Source organism: Chlorocebus sabaeus, chromosome 5 (assembly GCF_047675955.1).
Source record: "Chlorocebus sabaeus isolate Y175 chromosome 5, mChlSab1.0.hap1, whole genome shotgun sequence".
In the NCBI taxonomy this organism is placed as follows: Eukaryota; Metazoa; Chordata; class Mammalia; order Primates; family Cercopithecidae; genus Chlorocebus; species Chlorocebus sabaeus.
In genome coordinates, this window is record NC_132908.1 from 32884776 (window position 1) to 32906898 (window position 22123).

The following is a 22123-nucleotide window of genomic DNA, read 5'->3' on the forward strand; positions in this document are numbered from 1 at the left end:
GAAGCCCTTAGAGGCCTATGGTGAAAAAGGAAATATCTTCCGTTCAAAACTGGAAAGAAGCTTTCTGAGAAACTGCTCTGTGTTCTGTTAATTCATCTCACCGAGTTACATCTTTCCCTTCAAGAATCCTTTCGCTAAGGCTGTTCTTGTGGAATTGGCAAAGGGATATTTGGAAGCCCATAGAGGGCTACGGTGAAAAAGGAAATATCTTCCGTTCAAAACTGGAAAGAAGCTTTCTGAGAAACAGCTCTGTGTTCTGTTAATTCATCGCACAGAGTTACATTTTCCCTTCAAGAAGCCTTTCGCTAAGGCGGTTCTTGTGGAATTGGCAAAGGGATATTTGGAAGCCCTTAGAGGGCTATGGTGAAAAAGGAAATATCTTCCGTTCAAAACTGGAAAGAAGCTTTCTAAGAAACTGCTCTGTGTTCTCTTAATTCATCTCACCGAGTTACATCTTTCCCTTCTAGAAGCCTTTCGCTAAGGCTGTTCTTGTGGAATTGGCAAAGTGATATTTGGAAGCCCATAGAGGGCTATGGTGAAAAAGGAAACATCTTCCGTTCAAAAGTGGAAAGAAGCTTTCTGAGAAACTGCTCTGTGTTCTGTTAATTCATCTCACAGAGTTACATCTTTCATTTCAAGAAGCCTTTTGCTAAGGCTGTTCTTGTGGAATTGGCAAAGGGATATTTGGAACCTCATAGAAACCTATGGTGAAAAAGGAAACATCTTCCGTTCAAAACTGGAAAGAAGCTTTCTGAGAAACTACTCTGTGTTCCTTAATTCATCTCACCGAGTTTCATCTTTCCCTTCAAGAAGCCTTTCGCTAAGGCTGTTCTTGTGGAATTGGCAAAGGGATATTTGGAAGCCCATAGAGGGCTACGGTGAAAAAGGAAATATCTTCCGTTCAAAAATGGAAAGAAGCTTTCTGAGAAACTGCTCTGTGTTCTGTTAATTCAACTCACAGAGTTACATCTTTCCCTTCAAGAAGCCTTTCCCTAAGTCTATTCTTGTGGAATTGGCAAAGGGATATTTGGAAGCCCATAGAGGGCTATGGTGAAAAAGGAAATATCTTCCGTTCAAAACCGGAAAGAAGCTTTCTGAGAAACTGCTCTGTGTTGTGTTAATTCATCTCACAGAGTTACATCTTTCCCTTCAAGAAGCCTTTCTCTAAGGCTGTTCTTGTGGAATTGGCAAAGGGATAATTGGAAGCCCATAGAGGGCTATGGTGAAAAAGGAAATATCTTCCGTTCAAAACTGGAAATAAGCTTTCTGAGAAACTGCTCGGTGTTCTATTCATTCATCTCACCAGGTTACATCTTTCCCTTGAAGAAGCCTTTCGCTAAGGCTGTTCTTGTGGAATTGGCAAAGGAATATTTGGAAGCCCATAGAGGCCTATGGTGAAAAAGGAAATATCTTCCGTTCAAAACTGGAAAGAAGCTTTCTGAGAAACTGCTCTGTGTTCTCTTAATTCATCTCACAGAGTTACATCTTTCCCTTCAAGAAGCCTTTCGCTAAGGCTGTTCTTGTGGAATTGGCAAAGGGATATTTGGAAGCCCATAGAGGGCTACGGTGAAAAAGGAAATATCTTCCGTTCAAAACTGGAAAGAAGCTTTCTGAGAAACCGCTCTGTGTTCTGTTAATTCATCTCACAGAGTTACATCTTTTCCTTCAAGAAACCTTTCGCTAAGGCTGTTCTTGTGGCATTGGAAAAGGGATATTTGGAAGCCCATAGAGGGCTATGGTGAAAAAGGAAATATCTTCCGTTCAAAACTGGAAAGAAGCTTTCTGAGAAACTGTTCTGTGTTCTGTTAATTCATCTCACAGAGTTTCATATTTCCCTTCAAGAAGCCTTTCGCTAAGGCTGTTCTTGTGGAATTGTCAAAGGGATATTTGGAAGCCGATAGAGGGCTATGGTGAAAAAGGAAATATCTTCCGTTCAAAACTGGAAAGAAGCTTTCTGAGAAACTGCTCTGTGTTCTGTTAATTCATCTCACCGAGTTGCATCTTTCTCTTCAAGAAGCCTTTCGCTAAGGCTGTTCTTGTGGAATTTTCAAAGGGATATTTGGAACCCCATAGAGGGCTATGGTGAAAAAAGAAATATCTTCCGTTCAAAACGGGAAAGAAGCTTTCTGAGAAACTGCTCTGTGTTCTGTTCATTCATCTCACAGAGTTACGTCTTTCCCTTCAAGAAGCCTTTCGCTAAGGCTGTTCTTGTGGAATTGGCAAAGGGATATTTTTAAGCCCATAGAGGTCTATGGTGAAAAAGGAAATATCTTCCGTTCAAAACTAGAAAGAAGCTTTCTGAGAAACTGCTCTGTGTTCTCTTAATTCATCTCACAGAGTTACATCTTTCCCTTCAAGAAGTCTTTCGCTAAGGCTGTTCTTGTGGAATTGGCAAAGGCATATTTGGAAGCCCATAGAGGGCTACGGTGAAAAAGGAAATATCTTCCGTTCAAAACTGGAAAGAAGCTTTCTGAGAAACTGCTCAGTGTTCTGTTCATTCATCTCAGCGAGTTACATCTTTCCCTTCAAGAAGCCTTTCGCTAAGGCTGTTCTTGTGGAATTGGCAAAGGGATATTAGGAAGCCCATAGAGGCCTAGGGTGAAAAAGGAAATATCTTCCGTTCAAAACTTGAAAGAAGCTTTCTGAGAAACTGCTCTGTGTTCTCTTAATTCATCTCACAGAGTTACATCTTTCCCTTCAAGAAGCCTTTCGCTAAAGCTGTTCTTGTGGAATTGGCAAAGGGATATTTGGAAGCCCATAGAGGGCTATGGTGAAAAAGGAAATATCTTCCGTTCAAAACTGGAAAGAAGCTTTCTGAGAAACTGCTCTGTGTTCTGTTAATTCATCGCACCGAGTTACATCTTTCCCTTCAACAAGCCTTTCGCTATTGCTGTTCTTGTGGAATTGGCAAAGGGATATTTGGAAGCCCATAGAGGGCTATGGTGAAAAAGGAAATATCTTCCGTTCAAAACTGGAAAGAAGCTTTCAGAGAAACTGCTCTGTGTTCTGTTAATTCATATCACCGAGTTACATCTTTCCCTTCAAGAAGCCTTTCGCTAAGGCTGTTCTTGTGGAATTGGCAAAGGGATATTTGGAGGCCCATAGAGGGCTATGGTGAAAAAGGAAATATCTTCCGTTCAAAACTGCAAAGAAGCTTTCTGAGAAACTGCTCTGTGTTCTGTTAATTCGTCTTACAGAGTTACATCTCTCCCTTCAAGAAGCCTTTGGCTAAGGCTGTTCTTGTGGAATTGGCAAAGTGATATTTGGAAGCCCATAGAGGGCTACGGTGAAAAAGGAAATAACTTCCGTTCAAAACTGGAAAGAAGCTTTCTGAAAAACTGCTCTGTGTTCTGTTAATTCATCTCACAGAGTTACATCTTTCCCTCTAGAAGTCTTTCGCTAAGGGTCTTCTTGTGGAATTGGCAAAGGGATATTTGGAAGCCCTTAGAGGGCTATGGTGAAAAAGGAAATATCTTCCGTTCAAAACTGGAAAGAAGCTTTCTGAGAAACTGCTCGGTGTTCTCTTAATTCATCTCGCAGAGTTACATCTTTCCCTTCAAGAAGCCTTTCGCTAAGGCTGATCTTGTGGAATTGGCAAAGGGATATTTGGAAGCAAATAGAGGTCTATGGTGAAAAAGGAAATATCTTGCGTTCAAAAGTGGAAAGAAGATTTCCGAGAAACTGCTCTGTGTTCTGTTAATTCATCTCACAGAGTTACATCTTTTCCTTCAAGAAGCCTTTCGCTAAGGCTGTTCTTGTGGAATTGGCAAAGGGATATTTGGAAGCCCATAGAGGGCTATGGTGAAAAAGGAAATATCTTCCGTTCAAAACTGGAAAGAAGCTTTCTGAGAAACTGCTCTGTGTTCTGTTAATTCATCTCACAGAGTTACATGTTTCCCTTCAAGAAGCCTTTCGCTAAGGCTGTTCTTGTGGAATTGGCAAAGGGATATTTGGAAGCCCATAGAGGGCTACTGTGAAAAAGGAAATAACTTCCGTTCAAAACTGGAAAGAAGCTTTCTGAGAAACTGCTCTGTGTTCTGTTAATTCATCTCACAGAGTTACATCTTTCCCTTCAAGAAGACTTTCGCTAAGGCTGTTCTTGTGGAATTGGCAAAGGGATATTTGGAAGCCCTTAGAGGGCTATGGTGAAAAAGGAAATATCTTCCGTTCAAAACTGGAAAGAAGCTTTCTGAGAAACTGCTCGGTGTTCTCTTATTTCATCTCACAGAGTTACATCTTTCCCTTCAAGAAGCCTTTCGCTAAGGCTGTTCTTGTGGAATTGGCAAAGCGATATTTGGAAGCCCATAGAGGGCTATGGTGAAAAAGGAAATATCTTCCGTTCAATAGTGGAAAGAAGCTTTCAGAGAAACTGCTCTGTGTTCTGTTAATTCATCTCACAGAGTTACATCTTTCCCTTCAACAAGCCTTTCGCTAAGGCTGTTCTTAAGGAATTGGCAAAGTGATATTTGGAAGCCCTTAGAGGGCTATGGTGAAAAAGGAAATATCCGTTCAAAAGTGGAAAGAAGCTTTCTGAGAAACTGCTCTGTGTTCTGTTAATTCATCTCACAGAGTTACATCTTTCCATTCAAGAAGCCTTTCGCTAAGGCTGTTCTTGTGGAATTGGCAAAGGGATATTTGGAAGCAAATAGAGGGCTATGGTGAAAAAGGAAATATCTTCCGTTCAAAAGTGGAAAGAAGCTTTCTGAGAAACTGCTCTGTGTTCTGTTAATTCATCTCACAGAGTTACATCTTTTCCTTCAAGAAGCCTTTCGCTAAGGCTGTTTTTGTGGAATTGGCAAAGGGATATTTGGAACCCCATAGAGGCCTATGGTGAAAAAGGAAATATCTTCCGTTCAAAACTGGAAAGAAGCTTTCTGAGAAACTGCTCTGTGTTCTGCTAATTCATCTCACCGAGTTACATCTTTCCCTTCAAGAAGCCTTTCGCTAAGGCTGTTCTTGTGGAATTGGCAAAGGGATATTTGGAAGCCCATAGAGGGCTATGGTGAAAAATTAAATATCTTCCGTTCAAAACTGGAAAGAAGCTTTCTGAGAAACTGCTCTGTGTTCTGTTCATTCATCTCACAGAGTTACATCTTTCCCTTCAAGAAGCCTTTCGCTAAGGCTGTTCTTGTGGAATTGGCAAAGGGATATTTGGAAGCCCATAGAGGGCTATGGTGAAAAAGGAAATATCTTCCGTTCAAAACTGGAAAGAAGCTTTCTGAGAAACTGCTCTGTGTTCTGTTCATTCATCTCACCGAGTTACATCTTTCCCTTCAAGAAGCCTTTCGCTAAGGCTGTTCTTGTGGAATTGGCAAAGGGATATTTGGAAGCCCATAGAGGGCTATGGTGAAAAAGGAAATATCTTCCGTTCAAAACTGGAAAGAAGCTTTCTGAGAAACTGCTCTGTGTTCTGTTAATTCATCTCACCGAGTTACATCTTTCCGTTCAACAAGCCGTTCGCTAAGGCTGTTCTTGTGGAATTGGCAAAGGTATATTTGGAAGCCCATAGAGGGCTACGGTGAAAAAGGAAATATCTTCCGTTCAAAACTGGAAAGAAGCTTTCTGAGAAACTGCTCTGTGTTCTGTTAATTCACCTCACAGAGTTACATCTTTCAATTCAACAAGCCTTTCGCTAAGGCTGTTCTTGTGGAATTGGCAAAATGATATTTGGAAGCCCATAGAGGGCTACGGTGAAAAAGGAAATATCTTCCGTTCAAGACTGGAAAAAGCTTTCGGAGAAACTGCTCTGTGTTCTGTTAATTCATCTCACCGAGTTACATCTTTCCCTTAAAGAAGCCTTTCGCTAAGGCTGTTCTTAAGTAGTTGGCAAAGGGATATTTGGAAGCCCATAGAGGGCTATGGTGAAAAAGGAAATATATTCCGTTCAAAACTGGAAAGAAGCTTTCTGAGAAACTGCTCTGTGTTCTGTTATTTCATCTCACAGAGTTACATCTTTCCCTTCAACAAGCCTTTCGCTAAGGCTGTTCTTGTGGAATTGGCCAAGGGATATTTGGAAGCCCATAGAGGGCTACGGTGAAAAAGGAAATGTCTTCCGTTCAAAACTGGAAAGAAGCTTTCTGAGAAACTGCTCTGTGTTCTGTTAATTCATCTCACCGAGTTACATCTTTCCCTTCAAGAACCCTTTCGCTAAGGCTGTTCTTGTGGAATTGGCAAAGGGATATTTGGAAGCTCATAGAGGGCTATGGTGAAAAAGGAAATATCTTCCGTTCAAAACTGGAAAGAAGCTTTCTGAGAAACTGCTCTGTGTTCTGTTAATTCATCTCACCGAGTTACATCTTTCCCTTCAACAAGCCTTTCGCTAAGGCTGTTCTTGTGGAATTGGCAAAGGGATATTTGGAAGCCCATAGAGGGCTACGGTGAAAAAGGAAATATCTTCCGTTCAAAACTGTAAAGAAGCTTTCTGAGAAACTGCTCTGTGTTCTGTTAATTCATCTCACAGAGTTACATCTTTTCCTTCAAGAAACCTTTCGCTAAGGCTGTTCTTGTGGAATTGGCAAAGTGATATTTGGAAGCCCATAGAGGGCTATGGTGAAAAAGAAAATATCTTCCGTTCAAAACTGGAAAGAAGCTTTCTGAGAAACTGCTCTGTGTTCTGTTAATTCATCTCACAGAGTTACATCTTTCCCTTCAAGAAGCCTTTCGCTAAGGCTGTTCTTGTGGAATTGGCAAAGGGATATTTGGAAGCCCTTAGAGGGCTATGGTGAAAAAGGAAATATCTTCCGTTCAAAACTGGAAAGAAGCTTTCTGAGAAACTGCTCGGTGTCCTCTTAATTCATCTCACAGAGTTACATCTTTCCCTTCAAGAAGCCTTTCGCTAAGGCTGTTCTTGTGGAATTGGCAAAGTGATATTTGGAAGCCCATAGAAGGCTATGGTGAAAAAGGAAATATCTTCCGTTCAAAACTGGAAAGAAGCTTTCTGAGAAACTGCTCTGTGTTCTGTTAATTCATCTCACAGAGTTACATCTTTCCCTTCAAGAAGCCTTTCGCTAAGGCTGTTCTTGTGGAATTGGCAAAGGGATATTTGGAAGCCCATAGAGGGCTACGGTGAAAAAGGAAATAACTTCCGTTCAAAACTGGAAAGAAGCTTTCTGAGAAACTGCTCTGTGTTCTGTTAATTCATCTCACAGAGTTACATCTTTCCATTCAAGAAGCCTTTCGCTAAGGCTGTTCTTGTGGAATTGGCAAAGGGATATTTGGAACCCCATAGAGGCCTATGGTGAAAAAGGAAATATCTTCCGTTCAAAACTGGAAAGAAGCTTTCTGAGAAACTGCTCTGTGTTCTGTTAATTCTTCTCACCGAGTTACATCTTTCCCTTCAAGAAGCCTTTCGCTAAGGCTGTTCTTGTGGAATTGGCAAAGGGATATTTGGAAGCCCATAGAGGGCTATGGTGAAAAAGGAAATATCTTCCGTTCAAAACTGGAAAGAAGCTTTCTGAGAAACTGCTCTGTGTTCAGTTCATTCATCTCACAGAGTTACATCTTTCCCTTCAAGAAGCCTTTCGCTAAGGCTGTTCTTGTGGAATTGGCAAAGGGATATTTGGAAGCCCATAGAGGGCTATGGTGAAAAAGGAAATATCTTCCGTTCAACACTGGAAAGAAGCTTTCTGAGAAACTGCTCTGTGTTCTCTTAATTCATCTCACAGAGTTACATCTTTCCCTTCAAGAAGCCTTTCGCTAAGGCTGTTCTTGTGGAATTTGCAAAGGGATATTTGGAAGCCCATAGAGGGCTACGGTGAAAAAGGAAATATCTTCCGTTCAAAACTGGAAAGAAGCTTTCTGAGAAACTGCTCTGTGTTCTGTTAATTCATCTCACCGGGTTACATCTTTCCGTTCAACAAGCCTTTCGCTAAGGCTGTTCTTGTGGTATTGGCAAAGGGATATTTGGAAGCCCATAGAGGGCTATGGTGAAAAACGAAATATCTTCCGTTCAAAACTGGAAAGAAGCTTTCTGAGAAAGTGCTCTGTGTTCTGTTAATTCATCTCACAGAGTTACATCTTTCCCTTCAAGAAGCCTTTCGCTAAGGCTGTTATTGTGGAATTGGCAAAGTGATATTTGGAAGCCCAATGAGAGCTACGGTGAAAAAGGAAGTATCTTCCGTTCAAAACTGGAAAGAAGCTTTCTCAGAAAGTGCTCTGTGTTCTGTTAATTCATCTCACAGCGTTACATTTTCCCTTCAAGAAGCCTTTCACTAAGGCTGTTCTTGTGGAATTGACAAAGGGATATTTGGAAGCCCTTAGAGGGCTATGGTGAAAAAGGAAATATCTTCCGTTCAAAACTGGAAAGAAGCTTTCTGAGAAACTGCTCTGTGTTCTGTTAATTCATCTCACCTGGTTACATCTTTCCGTTCAACAAGCCTTTCGCTAAGGCTGTTCTTGTGGTATTGGCAACGGGATATTTGGAAGCCCATAGAGGGCTATGGTGAAAAAGGAAATATGTTCCGTTCAAAACTGGAAAGAAGCTTTCTGAGAAAGTGCTCTGTGTTCTGTTAATTCATCTCACAGAGTTACATCTTTCCCTTCAAGAAGCCTTTCGCTAAGGCTGTTATTGTGGAATTGGCAAAGTGATATTTGGAAGCCCATAGAGAACTACGGTGAAAAAGGAAGTATCTTCCGTTCAAAACTGGAAAGAAGCTTTCTCAGAAAGTGCTCTATGTTCTGTTAATTCATCTCACAGAGTTACATTTTCCCTTCAAGAAGCCTTTCACTAAGGCTGTTCTTGTGGAATTGGCAAAGGGATATTTGGAAGCCCATAGAGGGCTATGGTGAAAAAGGAAATATCTTCCGTTCAAAACTGGAAAGAAGCTTTCTGAGAAACTGCTCTGTGTTCTATTAATTCATCTCACCGGGTTACATCTTTCCATTCAACAAGCCTTTCGCTAAAGCTGTTCTTGTGGTATTGGCAAAGGGATATTTGGAAGCCCATAGAGGGCTATGGTGAAAAAGGAAATATCTTCCGTTCAAAACTGGAAAGAAGCTTTCTGAGAAAGTGCTCTGTGTTCTGTTAATTCATCTCACAGAGTTACATCTTTCTCTTCAAGAAGCCTTTCGCTAAGGCTGTTATTGTGGAATTCGCAAAGTGATATTTGGAAGCCTATAGAGAGCTACGGTGAAAAAGGAAGTATCTTCCGTTCAAAACTGGAAAGAAGCTTTCTCAGAAAGTGCTCTGTGTTCTGTTAATTCATCTCACAGAGTTACATCTTTCCCTTCAAGAAGCCTTTCACTAAGGCTGTTCTTGTGGAATTGGCAAAGGGATATTTGGAAGCCCATAGAGGGCTACGGTGAAAAAGGAAATATCTTCCGTTCAAAACTGGAAAGAAGCTTTCTGAGAAACTGCTCTGTGTCCTGTTAATTCATCTCACCGAGTTACATCTTTCCCTTCAAGAAGCCTTTCGCTAAGGCTGTTCTTGTGGAATTCACAAAGTGATATTTGGAAGCCCATAGAGGGCTATGGTGAAAAAGGAAATATCTTCCGTTCAAAACTGGAAAGAAGATTTCTGAGAAACTGCTCTGTGTTCTGTTAATTCATCTCACAGAGTTACATCTTTCCCTTCAAGAAGCCTTTCGCTAAGGCTGTTCTTGTGGAATTGGCAAAGGGATATTTGGAAGCCCATAGAGGGCTATGGTGAAAAGGAAATATCCTCCGTTCAAAACTGGAAAGAAGCTTTCTGAGAAACTGCTCTGTGTTCTCTTAATTCATCTCACAGAGTTACATCTTTCCCTTCAAGCAGCCTTTCGCTAAGGCTGTTCTTAAGTAATTGGCAAAGTGATATTTGGAAGCCCATAGAGGGCTAAGGTGAAAAAGGAAATATCTTCCGTTCAAAACTGGAAAGAAGCTTTCTGAGAAACTGCTCTGTGTTCTGTTAATTCATCTCACAGAGTTACATCTTTCCCTTCAAGAAGCCTTTCGCTAAGGCTGTTCTTGTGGAATTGGCAAAGGGATATTTGGAAGCTCATAGAGGGCTATGGTGAAAAAGGAAATATCTTCCGTTCAAAACTGTAAAGAACCTTTCTGAGAAACTGCTCTGTGTTCTCTTAATTCATCTCACCGAGTTACATCTTCCCTTCAAGAAGCCTTTCGCTAAGGCTGTTCTTGTGGAATTGGCAAAGGGATATTTGGAAGCCCATAGAGGGCTATGGTGAAAAAGGAAATATCCTCCGTTCAAAACTGGAAAGAAGCTTTCTGAGAAACTGCTCTGTGTTCTGTTAATTCATCTCACCGAGTACATCTTCCCTTCCTTACCCACCTTCCAACAAGCCTTTCGCTAAGGCTGTTCTTGTGGAATTGGCAAAGGGATATTTGGAAGCCCCTAGAGGGCTATGGTGAAAAAGGAAATATCTTCCGTTCAAAAATGGAAAGAAGCTTTCTGAGAAACTGCTCTGTGTTCTGTTAATTCATCTCACCGAGTTACATCTTTCCCTTCAACAAGCCTTTCGCTAAGGCTGTTCTTGTGGAATTGGCAAAGGGATATTTGGAAGCCCCTAGAGGGCTATGGTGAAAAAGGAAATATCCTCCGTTCAAAACTGGAAAGAAACTTTCTGAGAAACTGCTCTGTGTTCTGTTAATTCATCTCACAGAGTTACATCTTTCCCTTCAAGAAGCCTTTCGCTAAGGCTGTTCTTGTGGAATTCGCAAAGGGATATTTGGAAGCAAATAGAGGGCTATGGTGAAAAAGGAAAAATCTTCCGTTCAAAAGTGGAAAGAAGCTTTCGGAGAAACTGCTCTGTGTTCTGTTAATTCATCTCACAGAGTTACATCTTTCCCTTCAAAACCCTTTCGCTAAGGCTGTTCTTAAGAAATGGCAAAGGGATATTTGGAAGCCCATAGAGGGCTATGGTGAAAAAGGAAATATCTTCCGTTCAAAACTGGAAAGAAGCTTTCTGAGAAACTGCTCTGTGTTCTGTTAATTCATCTCACAGAGTTACATCTTTCCCTTCAAGAAGCCTTTCGCTAAGGCTGTTCTTGTGAAATTGGCAAAGGGATATTTGGAAGCCCATAGAGGGCTATGGTGAAAAAGGAAATATCTTGCGTTCAAAACTGGAAATAAGCTTTCTGAGAAACTGCTCTGTGTTCTGTTCATTCATCTCACAGAGTTACATCTTTCCCTTCAAGAAGCCTTTCGCTAAGGCTGTTCTTGTGGAATTGGCAAAGGAATATTTGGAAGCCCATAGAGGGCTATGGTGAAAAAGGAAATATCTTCCGTTCAAAACTGGAAAGAAGCTTTCTGAGAAACTGCTCTGTGTTCTCTTAATTCATGCCACAGAGTTACATCTTTCCCTTCAAGAAGCCTTTCGCTAAGGCTGTTCTTGTGGAATTGGCAAAGGGATATTTGGAAGCCCTTAGAGGGCTATGGTGAGAAAGGAAATATCTTCCGTTCAAAACGGGAAAGAAGCTTTCTGAGAAACTGCTCTGTGTTCTCTTAATTCATCTCACCGAGTTACATCTTTCCCTTCAAGAAGCCTTTCGCTAAGGCTGTTCTTGTGGAATTGCAAAGGGATATTTGGAAGCTCATAGAGGGCTATGGTGAAAAAGGAAATATCTTCCGTTCAAAACTGGAAAGAAGCTTTCTGAGAAACTGCTCTGTGTTCTGTTAATTCATCTCACCGGGTTACATCTTTCCGTTCAACAAGCCTTTCGCTAAGGCTGTTCTTGTGGAATTGGCAAAGGGATATTTGGAAGCCCATAGAGGGCTACGGTGAAAAAGGAAATATCTTCCGTTCAAAACTGGAAAGAAGCTTTCTGAGAAACTGCTCTGTGTTCTGTTAATTCATCTCACAGAGTTACATCTTTTCCTTCAAGAAACCTTTCGCTAAGGCTGTTCTTGAAGGGATATTTGGAAGCCCATAGAGGGCTATGGTGAAAAAGGAAATATCTTCCGTTCAAAACTGGAAAGAAGCTTTCTGAGAAACTGTTCTGTGTTCTGTTAATTCATCTCACAGAGTTTCATATTTCCCTTCAAGAAGCCTTTCGCTAAGGCTGTTCTTGTGGAATTGTCAAAGGGATATTTGGAAGCCCATAGAGGGCTATGGTGAAAAAGGAAATATCTTCCGTTCAAAACTGGAAAGAAGCTTTCTGAGAAACTGCTCTGTGTTCTGTTAATTCATCTCACCGAGTTGCATCTTTCCCTTCAAGAAGCCTTTCGCTAAGGCTGTTCTTGTGGAATTTGCAAAGGGATATTTGGAACCCCATAGAGGGCTATGGTGAAAAAAGAAATATCTTCCGTTCAAAACGGGAAAGAAGCTTTCTGAGAAACTGCTCTGTGTTCTGTTCATTCATCTCACAGAGTTACATCTTTCCCTTCAAGAAGCCTTTCGCTAAGGCTGTTCTTGTGGAATTGGCAAAGGGATATTTGGAAGCCCATAGAGGGCTATGGTGAAAAAGGAAATATCTTCCGTTCAAAACTGGAAAGAAGCTTTCTGAGAAACTGCTCTGTGTTCTGTTCATTCATCTCACCGAGTTACATCTTTCCCTTCAAGAAGCCTTTCGCTAAGGCTGTTCTTGTGGAATTGGCAAAGGGATATTTGGAAGCCCATAGAGGGCTATGGTGAAAAAGGAAATATCTTCCGTTCAAAACTGGAAAGAAGCTTTCTGAGAAACTGCTCTGTGTTCTGTTAATTCATCTCACCGAGTTACATCTTTCCGTTCAACAAGCCGTTCGCTAAGGCTGTTCTTGTGGAATTGGCAAAGGTATATTTGGAAGCCCATAGAGGGCTACGGTGAAAAAGGAAATATCTTCCGTTCAAAACTGGAAAGAAGCTTTCTGAGAAAGTGCTCTGTGTTCTGTTAATTCACCTCACAGAGTTACATCTTTCAATTCAACAAGCCTTTCGCTAAGGCTGTTCTTGTGGAATTGGCAAAGGGATATTTGGAAGCCCATAGAGGGCTACGGTGAAAAAGGAAATATCTTCCGTTCAAGACTGGAAAAAGCTTTCGGAGAAACTGCTCTGTGTTCTGTTAATTCATCTCACCGAGTTACATCTTTCCCTTCAAGAAGCCTTTCGCAAAGGCTGTTCTTAAGTAGTTGGCAAAGGGATATTTGGAAGCCCATAGAGGGCTATAGTGAAAAAGGAAATATATTCCGTTCAAAACTGGAAAGAAGCTTTCTGAGAAACTGCTCTGTGTTCTGTTATTTCATCTCACAGAGTTACATCTTTCCCTTCAACAAGCCTTTCGCTAAGGCTGTTCTTGTGGAATTGGCCAAGGGATATTTGGAAGCCCATAGAGGGCTACGGTGAAAAAGGAAATGTCTTCCGTTCAAAACTGGAAAGAAGCTTTCTGAGAAACTGCTCTGTGTTCTGTTAATTCATCTCACCGAGTTACATCTTTCCCTTCAAGAACCCTTTCGCTAAGGCTGTTCTTGTGGAATTGGCAAAGGGATATTTGGAAGCTCATAGAGGGCTATGGTGAAAAAGGAAATATCTTCCGTTCAAAACTGGAAAGAAGCTTTCTGAGAAACTGCTCTGTGTTCTGTTAATTCATCTCACCGAGTTACATCTTTCCCTTCAACAAGCCTTTCGCTAAGGCTGTTCTTGTGGAATTGGCAAAGGGATATTTGAAAGCCCATAGAGGGCTACGGTGAAAAAGGAAATATCTTCCGTTCAAAACTGTAAAGAAGCTTTCTGAGAAACTGCTCTGTGTTCTGTTAATTCATCTCACAGAGTTACATCTTTTCCTTCAAGAAACCTTTCGCTAAGGCTGTTCTTGTGGAATTGGCAAAGTGATATTCGGAAGCCCATAGAGGGCTATGGTGAAAAAGAAAATATCTTCCGTTCAAAACTGGAAAGAAGCTTTCTGAGAAACTGCTCTGTGTTCTGTTAATTCATCTCACAGAGTTACATCTTTCCCTTCAAGAAGCCTTTCGCTAAGGCTGTTCTTGTGGAATTGGCAAAGGGATATTTGGAAGCCCTTAGAGGGCTATGGTGAAAAAGGAAATATCTTCCGTTCAAAACTGGAAAGAAGCTTTCTGAGAAACTGCTCGGTGTCCTCTTAATTCATCTCACAGAGTTACATCTTTCCCTTCAAGAAGCCTTTCGCTAAGGCTGTTCTTGTGGAATTGGCAAAGTGATATTTGGAAGCCCATAGAAGGCTATGGTGAAAAAGGAAATATCTTCCGTTCAAAACTGGAAAGAAGCTTTCTGAGAAACTGCTCTGTGTTCTGTTAATTCATCTCACAGAGTTACATCTTTCCCTTCAAGAAGCCTTTCGCTAAGGCTGTTCTTGTGGAATTGGCAAAGGGATATTTGGAAGCCCATAGAGGGCTACGGTGAAAAAGGAAATAACTTCCGTTCAAAACTGGAAAGAAGCTTTCTGAGAAACTGCTCTGTGTTCTGTTAATTCATCTCACAGAGTTACATCTTTCCATTCAAGAAGCCTTTCGCTAAGGCTGTTCTTGTGGAATTGGCAAAGGGATATTTGGAACCCCATAGAGGCCTATGGTGAAAAAGGAAATATCTTCCGTTCAAAACTGGAAAGAAGCTTTCTGAGAAACTGCTCTGTGTTCTGTTAATTCATCTCACCGAGTTACATCTTTCCCTTCAAGAAGCCTTTCGCTAAGGCTGTTCTTGTGGAATTGGCAAAGGGATATTTGGAAGCCCATAGAGGGCTATGGTGAAAAAGGAAATATCTTCCGTTCAAAACTGGAAAGAAGCTTTCTGAGAAACTGCTCTGTGTTCAGTTCATTCATCTCACAGAGTTACATCTTTCCCTTCAAGAAGCCTTTCGCTAAGGCTGTTCTTGTGGAATTGGCAAAGGGATATTTGGAAGCCCATAGAGGGCTATGGTGAAAAAGGAAATATCTTCCGTTCAACACTGGAAAGAAGCTTTCTGAGAAACTGCTCTGTGTTCTCTTAATTCATCTCACAGAGTTACATCTTTCCCTTCAAGAAGCCTTTCGCTAAGGCTGTTCTTGTGGAATTTGCAAAGGGATATTTGGAAGCCCATAGAGGGCTACGGTGAAAAAGGAAATATCTTCCGTTCAAAACTGGAAAGAAGCTTTCTGAGAAACTGCTCTGTGTTCTGTTAATTCATCTCACCGGGTTACATCTTTCCGTTCAACAAGCCTTTCGCTAAGGCTGTTCTTGTGGTATTGGCAAAGGGATATTTGGAAGCCCATAGAGGGCTATGGTGAAAAACGAAATATCTTCCGTTCAAAACTGGAAAGAAGCTTTCTGAGAAAGTGCTCTGTGTTCTGTTAATTCATCTCACAGAGTTACATCTTTCCCTTCAAGAAGCCTTTCGCTAAGGCTGTTATTGTGGAATTGGCAAAGTGATATTTGGAAGCCCATAGAGAGCTACGGTGAAAAAGGAAGTATCTTCCGTTCAAAACTGGAAAGAAGCTTTCTCAGAAAGTGCTCTGTGTTCTGTTAATTCATCTCACAGCGTTACATTTTCCCTTCAAGAAGCCTTTCACTAAGGCTGTTCTTGTGGAATTGACAAAGGGATATTTGGAAGCCCTTAGAGGGCTATGGTGAAAAAGGAAATATCTTCCGTTCAAAACTGGAAAGAAGCTTTCTGAGAAACTGCTCTGTGTTCTGTTAATTCATCTCACCTGGTTACATCTTTCCGTTCAACAAGCCTTTCGCTAAGGCTGTTCTTGTGGTATTGGCAACGGGATATTTGGAAGCCCATAGAGGGCTATGGTGAAAAAGGAAATATCTTCCGTTCAAAACTGGAAAGAAGCTTTCTGAGAAAGTGCTCTGTGTTCTGTTAATTCATCTCACAGAGTTACATCTTTCCCTTCAAGAAGCCTTTCGCTAAGGCTGTTATTGTGGAATCGGCAAAGTGATATTTGGAAGCCCATAGAGAACTACGGTGAAAAAGGAAGTATCTTCCGTTCAAAACTGGAAAGAAGCTTTCTCAGAAAGTGCTCTATGTTCTGTTAATTCATCTCACAGAGTTACATTTTCCCTTCAAGAAGCCTTTCACTAAGGCTGTTCTTGTGGAATTGGCAAAGGGATATTTGGAAGCCCATAGAGGGCTATGGTGAAAAAGGAAATATCTTCCGTTCAAAACTGGAAAGAAGCTTTCTGAGAAACTGCTCTGTGTTCTATTAATTCATCTCACCGGGTTACATCTTTCCATTCAACAAGCCTTTCGCTAAAGCTGTTCTTGTGGTATTGGCAAAGGGATATTTGGAAGCCCATAGAGGGCTATGGTGAAAAAGGAAATATCTTCCGTTCAAAACTGGAAAGAAGCTTTCTGAGAAAGTGCTCTGTGTTCTGTTAATTCATCTCACAGAGTTACATCTTTCCCTTCAAGAAGCCTTTCGCTAAGGCTGTTATTGTGGAATGCGCAAAGTGATATTTGGAAGCCTATAGAGAGCTACGGTGAAAAAGGAAGTATCTTCCGTTCAAAACTGGAAAGAAGCTTTCTCAGAAAGTGCTCTGTGTTCTGTTAATTCATCTCACAGAGTTACATTTTCCCTTCAAGAAGCCTTTCACTAAGGCTGTTCTTGTGGAATTGGCAAAGGGATATTTGGAAGCCCTTAGAGGGCTATGGTGAAAAAGGAAATATCTTCCGTTCAAAACTGGAAAGAAGCTTTCTGAGACACTGCTCTGTGTTCTCTTAATTCATCTCACAGAGTTACATCTTTCCCTTCAAGAAGCCTTTCGCTAAGGCTGTTCTTGTGGAATTGGCAAAGGGATATTTGGAAGCCCATAGAGGGCTACGGTGAAAAAGGAAATATCTTCCGTTCAAAACTGGAAAGAAGCTTTCTGAGAAACTGCTCTGTGTCCTGTTAATTCATCTCACCGAGTTACATCTTTCCCTTCAAGAAGCCTTTCGCTAAGGCTGTTCTTGTGGAATTCACAAAGTGATATTTGGAAGCCCATAGAGGGCTATGGTGAAAAAGGAAATATCTTCCGTTCAAAACTGGAAAGAAGATTTCTGAGAAACTGCTCTGTGTTCTGTTAATTCATCTCACAGAGTTACATCTTTCCCTTCAAGAAGCCTTTCGCTAAGGCTGTTCTTGTGGAATTGGCAAAGGGATATTTGGAAGCCCATAGAGGGCTATGGTGAAAAGGAAATATCCTCCGTTCAAAACTGGAAAGAAGCTTTCTGAGAAACTGCTCTGTGTTCTCTTAATTCATCTCACAGAGTTACATCTTTCACTTCAAGCAGCCTTTCGCTAAGGCTGTTCTTAAGTAATTGGCAAAGTGATATTTGGAAGCCCATAGAGGGCTAAGGTGAAAAAGGAAATATCTTCCGTTCAAAACTGGAAAGAAGCTTTCTGAGAAACTGCTCTGTGTTCTGTTAATTCATCTCACAGAGTTACATCTTTCCCTTCAAGAAGCCTTTCGCTAAGGCTGTTCTTGTGGAATTGGCAAAGGGATATTTGGAAGCTCATAGAGGGCTATGGTGAAAAAGGAAATATCTTCCGTTCAAAACAGTAAAGAACCTTTCTGAGAAACTGCTCTGTGTTCTCTTAATTCATCTCACCGAGTTACATCTTTCCCTTCAAGAAGCCTTTCGCTAAGGCTGTTCTTGTGGAATTGGCAAAGGGATATTTGGAAGCCCATAGAGGGCTATGGTGAAAAAGGAAATATCCTCCGTTCAAAACTGGAAAGAAGCTTTCTGAGAAACTGCTCTGTGTTCTGTTAATTCATCTCACCGAGTTACATCTTTCCCTTCAACAAGCCTTTCGCTAAGGCTGTTCTTGTGGAATTGGCAAAGGGATATTTGGAAGCCCCTAGAGGGCTATGGTGAAAAAGGAAATATCTTCCGTTCAAAAATGGAAAGAAGCTTTCTGAGAAACTGCTCTGTGTTCTGTTAATTCATCTCCCAGAGTTACATCTTTCCCTTCAAGAAGCCTTTCGCTAAGGCTGTTCTTGTGGAATTGGCAAAGGGATATTTGGAAGCCCTTAGAGGGCTATGGTGAAAAAGGAAATATCTTCCGTTCAAAACTGGAAAGAAGCTTTCTGAGAAACTGCTCTGTGTTCTCTTAATTCATCTCACAGAGTTACATCTTTCCCTTCAAGAAGCCTTTCGCTAAGGCTGTTCTTAAGTAATTGGCAAAGTGATATTTGGAAGCCCATAGAGGGCTATGGTGAAAAAGGAAATATCTTCCGTTCAAAACTGGAAAGAAACTTTCTGAGAAACTGCTCTGTGTTCTGTTAATTCATCTCACAGAGTTACATCTTTCCCTTCAAGAAGCCTTTCGCTAAGGCTGTTCTTGTGGAATTCGCAAAGGGATATTTGGAAGCAAATAGAGGGCTATGGTGAAAAAGGAAAAATCTTCCGTTCAAAAGTGGAAAGAAGCTTTCGGAGAAACTGCTCTGTGTTCTGTTAATTCATCTCACAGAGTTACATCTTTCCCTTCAAAACCCTTTCGCTAAGGCTGTTCTTAAGAAATTGGCAAAGGGATATTTGGAAGCCCATAGAGGGCTATGGTGAAAAAGGAAATATCTTCCGTTCAAAACTGGAAAGAAGCTTTCTGAGAAACTGCTCTGTGTTCTGTTAATTCATCTCACAGAGTTACATCTTTCCCTTCAAGAAGCCTTTCGCTAAGGCTGTTCTTGTGAAATTGGCAAAGGGATATTTGGAAGCCCATAGAGGGCTATGGTGAAAAAGGAAATAACTTGCGTTCAAAACTGGAAATAAGCTTTCTGAGAAACTGCTCTGTGTTCTGTTCATTCATCTCACAGAGTTACATCTTTCCCTTCAAGAAGCCTTTCGCTAAGGCTGTTCTTGTGGAATTGGCAAAGGAATATTTGGAAGCCCATAGAGGGCTATGGTGAAAAAGGAAATATCTTCCGTTCAAAACTGGAAAGAAGCTTTCTGAGAAACTGCTCTGTGTTCTCTTAATTCATGTCACAGAGTTACATCTTTCCCTTCAAGAAGCCTTTCGCTAAGGCTGTTCTTGTGGAATTGGCAAAGGGATATTTGGAAGCCCTTAGAGGGCTATGGTGAGAAAGGAAATATCTTCCGTTCAAAACGGGAAAGAAGCTTTCTGAGAAACTGCTCTGTGTTCTCTTAATTCATCTCACCGAGTTACATCTTTCCCTTCAAGAAGCTTTTCGCTAAGGCTGTTCTTAAGTAATTGGCAAAGGGATATTTGGAAGCCCATAGAGGGCTATGGTGAAAAAGGAAATATCTTCCGTTCAAAACTGGAAAGAAGCTTTCTGAGAAACTGCTCTGTGTTCTGTTCATTCATCTCACAGAGTTACATCTTTCCCTTCAAGAAGCCTTTCGCTAAGGCTGTTCTTGTGGAATTGGCAAAGGGATATTTGGAAGCCCATAGAGGGCTATGGTGAAAAAGGAAATATCTTCCGTTCAAAACAGGAAAGAAGCTTTCTGAGAAACTGCTCTGTGTTCTCTTAATTCATCTCACAGAGTTACATCTTTCCCTTCAAGAAGCCTTTCGCTAAGGCTGTTCTTGTGGAATTGCAAACGGATATTTGGAAGCTCATAGAGGGCTATGGTGAAAAAGGAAATATCTTCCGTTCAAAACTGGAAAGAAGCTTTCTGAGAAACTGCTCTGGGTTCTGTTAATTCATCTCACCGGGTTACATCTTTCCGTTCAACAAGCCTTTCGCTAAGGCTGTTCTTGTGGAATTGGCAAAGGGATATTTGGAAGCCCATAGAGGGCTACGGTGAAAAAGGAAATATCTTCCGTTCAAAACTGGAAAGAAGCTTTCTGAGAAACTGCTCTGTGTTCTGTTAATTCATCTCACAGAGTTACATCTTTTCCTTCAAGAAACCTTTCGCTAAGGCTGTTCTTGTGGCATTGGAAAAGGGATATTTGGAAGCCCATAGAGGGCTATGGTGAAAAAGGAAATATCTTCCGTTCAAAACTGGAAAGAAGCTTTCTGAGAAACTGTTCTGTGTTCTGTTAATTCATCTCACAGAGTTTCATATTTCCCTTCAAGAAGCCTTTCGCTAAGGCTGTTCTTGTGGAATTGTCAAAGGGATATTTGGAAGCCCATAGAGGGCTATGGTGAAAAAGGAAATATCTTCCGTTCAAAACTGGAAAGAAGCTTTCTGAGAAACTGCTCTGTGTTCTGTTAATTCATCTCACCGAGTTGCATCTTTCCCTTCAAGAAGCCTTTCGCTAAGGCTGTTCTTGTGGAATTTGCAAAGGGATATTTGGAACCCCATAGAGGGCTATGGTGAAAAAAGAAATATCTTCCGTTCAAAACGGGAAAGAAGCTTTCTGAGAAACTGCTCTGTGTTCTGTTCATTCATCTCACAGAGTTACATCTTTCCCTTCAAGAAGCCTTTCGCTAAGGCTGTTCTTGTGGAATTGGCAAAGGGATATTTGGAAGCCCATAGAGGGCTATGGTGAAAAAGGAAATATCTTCCGTTCAAAACTGGAAAGAAGCTTTCTGAGAAACTGCTCTGTGTTCTGTTCATTCATCTCACCGAGTTACATCTTTCCCTTCAAGAAGCCTTTCGCTAAGGCTGTTCTTGTGGAATTGGCAAAGGGATATTTGGAAGCCCATAGAGGGCTATGGTGAAAAAGGAAATATCTTCCGTTCAAAACTGGAAAGAAGCTTTCTGAGAAACTGCTCTGTGTTCTGTTAATTCATCTCACCGAGTTACATCTTTCCGTTCAACAAGCCGTTCGCTAAGGCTGTTCTTGTGGAATTGGCAAAGGTATATTTGGAAGCCCATAGAGGGCTACGGTGAAAAAGGAAATATCTTCCGTTCAAAACTGGAAAGAAGCTTTCTGAGAAAGTGCTCTGTGTTCTGTTAATTCACCTCACAGAGTTACATCTTTCAATTCAACAAGCCTTTCGCTAAGGCTGTTCTTGTGGAATTGGCAAAGGGATATTTGGAAGCCCATAGAGGGCTACGGTGAAAAAGGAAATATCTTCCGTTCAAGACTGGAAAAAGCTTTCGGAGAAACTGCTCTGTGTTCTGTTAATTCATCTCACCGAGTTACATCTTTCCCTTCAAGAAGCCTTTCGCAAAGGCTGTTCTTAAGTGGTTGGCAAAGGGATATTTGGAAGCCCATAGAGGGCTATAGTGAAAAAGGAAATATATTCCGTTCAAAACTGGAAAGAAGCTTTCTGAGAAACTGCTCTGTGTTCTGTTATTTCATCTCACAGAGTTACATCTTTCCCTTCAACAAGCCTTTCGCTAAGGCTGTTCTTGTGGAATTGGCCAAGGGATATTTGGAAGCCCATAGAGGGCTACGGTGAAAAAGGAAATGTCTTCCGTTCAAAACTGGAAAGAAGCTTTCTGAGAAACTGCTCTGTGTTCTGTTAATTCATCTCACCGAGTTACATCTTTCCCTTCAAGAACCCTTTCGCTAAGGCTGTTCTTGTGGAATTGGCAAAGGGATATTTGGAAGCTCATAGAGGGCTATGGTGAAAAAGGAAATATCTTCCGTTCAAAACTGGAAAGAAGCTTTCTGAGAAACTGCTCTGTGTTCTGTTAATTCATCTCACCGAGTTACATCTTTCCCTTCAACAAGCCTTTCGCTAAGGCTGTTCTTGTGGAATTGGCAAAGGGATATTTGAAAGCCCATAGAGGGCTACGGTGAAAAAGGAAATATCTTCCGTTCAAAACTGTAAAGAAGCTTTCTGAGAAACTGCTCTGTGTTCTGTTAATTCATCTCACAGAGTTACATCTTTTCCTTCAAGAAACCTTTCGCTAAGGCTGTTCTTGTGGAATTGGCAAAGTAATATTCGGAAGCCCATAGAGGGCTATGGTGAAAAAGAAAATATCTTCCGTTCAAAACTGGAAAGAAGCTTTCTGAGAAACTGCTCTGTGTTCTGTTAATTCATCTCACAGAGTTACATCTTTCCCTTCAAGAAGCCTTTCGCTAAGGCTGTTCTTGTGGAATTGGCAAAGGGATATTTGGAAGCCCTTAGAGGGCTATGGTGAAAAAGGAAATATCTTCCGTTCAAAACTGGAAAGAAGCTTTCTGAGAAACTGCTCGGTGTCCTCTTAATTCATCTCACAGAGTTACATCTTTCCCTTCAAGAAGCCTTTCGCTAAGGCTGTTCTTGTGGAATTGGCAAAGTGATATTTGGAAGCCCATAGAAGGCTATGGTGAAAAAGGAAATATCTTCCGTTCAAAACTGGAAAGAAGCTTTCTGAGAAACTGCTCTGTGTTCTGTTAATTCATCTCACAGAGTTACATCTTTCCCTTCAAGAAGC